At 40.1% G+C, this 3773-nt stretch overlaps 1 non-coding gene across 1 annotated transcript; it reads right to left on the bottom strand.

Annotated features, from left to right (window-relative positions):
- Nucleotides 1-226: 226 nt before the first annotated feature.
- Nucleotides 227-333, bottom strand: LOC112534471. The gene has a single exon (XR_003078758.1). It is a non-coding gene; the product is annotated as a small nucleolar RNA R71 (small nucleolar RNA).
- Nucleotides 334-3773: the final 3440 nt, after the last annotated feature.

Below are 3773 nucleotides of genomic sequence, written 5' to 3' on the forward strand. Positions count from 1 at the left end.
TGGAGGATTGCCTAGTGAGGATCCCAACTCTAATTTTTTAGAGATTTGTGACACATTCAAGATAAACGGAACAACCGATGACGCCATTCGGCTGAGATTGTTTCCATTTTCCTTGAGGGACAGAGCTAAGAGATGGTTGCAATCCCTTCCACAACAAACGATTACTACCTAGAGGGCATTGGATGAAAATTTTTTATATAAGTATTCTCCTCCTGCTAAAACTGCTAAACTTAGAAATGACATATCTTCTTTTATGCAGTTTGATGATGAAAGCATGTACGATGCATGAGAGGTGTTTAAAAATCTTTTGAGATGCTGCCCACATCACGGATTGCCAGTGTGGATGCAGGTTCATACCTTCTACAACGGGTTGAACCTTGCAACGAGGCAAATGGTGGATCTTTGCGGCCGGTGGGCGCTAAGCGATGGGCGGCGGGGCTCGAACCTGATAGAGGAAATGGCCATGAACAACTGTCAGTGGCAATCCTCTAGGAGCCGACCAGGAAGATAGGGAGTGGTAAACTAAGTGGACTCTACAGTAGCCTTGGCAGCTCAGGTGGAGCTTCTAGCCAAGAAGATTGACCAACTCCAGATGCCGGTTCATGCAGCGAACGTTGGCTGCGAGTTTTATGGTGGCCCGCATTATAGTGCGAACTATACTACGGGAGGTATGTTTGCTTCATCCTCTACTACTTTTCCATCTAATTCTGCTCTGTCTTCTGATGTTGAGCAGGTTGACTATATGGGGAATGCCTCAAGGCAGCAGAACGATCCTTACAGCAATACATACAACCCTGGGTGGCGCAATCATCCCAACTTTAGTTGGAGGAACAATAACGCTTAGGGTCCACCTGGTTTTCAGAGACTTCATCAACAGCCGTAGCAACATTCAGCTAGGCCTGCACAAGCTCCTCCTCTACTAGAAAAGAAGTCAAATTTAGAGGAGCTTATGATGAAGTTTGTGACGTCTACGAAGATGAGGTTCCAGCAAACAGATAGTGCGCTTAGGAACCAGCAGGCCTCGATTCAGAACTTGGAGACCCAGATTGGCCAAATCTCTAAAATGTTGTTTGAGAGGCAGCAAGGAGCGCTCCCGAGCACCACTGAGTCTAACCCGAGGGAGCACATGAATGCCATCACTTTACGTTTAGGTAAGTTAGTTTCAGCTCCTTCTAAGCCTATTTTTTATGACGCCACTATTGATGTGTAGGTTGAGGCGAGCAGTAAGGTTAGGGAACCTAAGGGAAGAAAGGTGAAATCAATTCCAGTCAAGGAATATGAACCTAAGATTCCTTATCCTGCTAGAGCTAAACAAGCAGAGGCGAAAGAGTAGTTCAGTAAGTTTTTAGATATTTTTAGACAACTGCATACTAACTTGCCTTTTATTGATGCATTGGAGCAGATGCTAAAGTATGCTAAGTTCTTAAAGGACATACTTAGCAGAAAAAGGAATGATGTGAATCCAAGTTCAAAGCTTAAAGAGATCCAAGATCCATTAATAGTACAAGAAGGCCCAATCACAAGGTCCAAATCCAAGAAGCTTCAACAAGCCATATTGGGTTTAATTAGGGACATTTGGAAAGCCCAAGAACTTCAACCCAATAAGGCATCCATGGAGGCCCAAGGAATAATATTTAACTTGTTTTTATGTTAATAAAAATTAGGGTTACATGTAGCCACCATACAAGTTAATGTGGTAATTAATACTAAGTAATGGCTATCAATGTGGGTAGTGGTTATTAAGAGCCACCATATACAAGTTAATGGGGTAATTAATACCAAGTAATGGCTATTAGTGTGGATAGTGGTTACTAAGGCCATTTAAGAGTAAAAGTAATCCTATGTGTGTGAGTCTATTTTAGTAGTGTGTGCATGGACTTGTATTCTATACAAACAAGTCCTTTTCTCTTTCTTTTAGAGCATGATTGAATTTGATATATGAAATTTTGTTTGAGTTTTATTGTGAGGAATTTTGTCTTTAATTTCTTGCTTGAACTTTGCGACTTATCAAGCTTTATTCTAGCTTGTGGTGTCAAAATCTAAATCTTTGTTTTCTTGTTATTTATCAAACTTTCTTGTTTGTGGCATAAGAGGAAATTCAAAGTCTATCTTAGTATCTTTATCCTTGTTGGTAAAGGGGTTAAGTAGCATCCATCTTCTTACTTCAATCTTTGAACGATCCGAATTTGTGGATTAAATTGGTAATTTTTAGTTTTCTTCTAATTCAACTTATCATAGTATTTTTGCTATTGGTGAGTTAATTGATGAAACCTACAATTCCCATCAAGGAAGTTGGAGGAGGTCTCCTATGTTCAGCTTAACGAGGAGTGCTCAGCGGTGTTTCAAAACAAGTTGCCAAAGAAACGTCACGATCCAAGGAGTTTCACTATTCCCTGCACTTTAGGTAATTTGTCTGTTGATGATGCATTAGCTGATTTGGGGGCTAGTATAAATGTCATGCACACTAGTTTGTTCAATAAGCTAGGTTTGGGGGAGGCAAAATCCACTAGGATGTGCATTCAATTAGCTGACCGTTCTGTTAAGCTTCCTAGGGGAATTGTGGAAAATGTGCTAGTTAAGGTAGATGAGTTCATATTTCCTGTGGACTTTGTGGTTTTGGATATGGACAATGAGCATGGTGTACCATTAATTTTGGCTACAAAGAATTCATAATTCACACTGACCATGAGTCCTTGAAGTATCTCAAAGGACAAGGAAAGCTCAACAAGAGACATGCAAAATGGGTGGAATTCATTGAATCCTTTCCATACATCATTAAGTACAAGCAAGGGAAAGAAAATGTGGTGGCCGATGCATTGTCAAGAAGGTATGCCTTGATCTCTAAACTTGATGCAAAATTATTAGGATTTGAATACATAAAAGATCTGTATTCTAATGATCCTGATTTTGCTAATGTTTATGGGGTATGTGAGAAAGGGGGTTTTGATAAGTTCTATAAGTTTGATGGTTTTCTTTTTCGGGAAAACAAATTGTGTGTGCCACAAAGTTCTTTGAGAGAGTTACTTGTGAGAGAGGCACATAGTGGAGGTTTAATGGGACATTTTGGGATTAAGAAAACTTTGGATATGTTGGGTGACCATTTCTTTTGGCCACACATGAAAAGGGATGTTGAGAGAATTTATGAGAAATGCATTACTTGCAAACAAGCCAAATCCAAAGCAATGCCTCATGGTTTGTATACACCTCTTCCCATACCAAATGAACCTTGGGTAGACATTTCTATGGACTTTGTTTTAGGATTACCTAGGTCCAAGGGAAGGAGAGATTCTATTTTTGTTGTTGTGGATAGGTTTAGCAAAATGGCACATTTCATTCCATGTCACAAGACAGATGATGCAACCCATATTGCGAATCTATTCTTCAAGGAGATTGTAAGGCTTCATGGAGTGCCAAGGACCATTGTGAGTGATAGGGATGTCAAATTCCTAAGTCACTTTTGGAAGACTCTTTAGGGAAAGATGGGGACAAAGCTTTTGTATTCTACAACTTGTCATCCGCAAACGGATGGACAAACAGAGGTGGTCAATAGGACACTTGCAACACTTTTGAGGGCTCTCATCCAAAGAAATCTGAAGAATTGGGAAGAATATTTGCCACATGTGGAATTTGCTTACAATAGGAGTGTGCATGGTTCAACAAATTGCTCACCCTTTGAAGTTGTGTATGGATTCAATCCATTGACTCCATTAGATTTGCTACCATTGCCATTGGACAAAGCTAATTTAGAAGGGAAACAGAAAGCTGAATTCATC

Source organism: Ricinus communis, chromosome 2 (assembly GCF_019578655.1).
Source record: "Ricinus communis isolate WT05 ecotype wild-type chromosome 2, ASM1957865v1, whole genome shotgun sequence".
Lineage (NCBI taxonomy): Eukaryota > Viridiplantae > Streptophyta > Magnoliopsida > Malpighiales > Euphorbiaceae > Ricinus > Ricinus communis.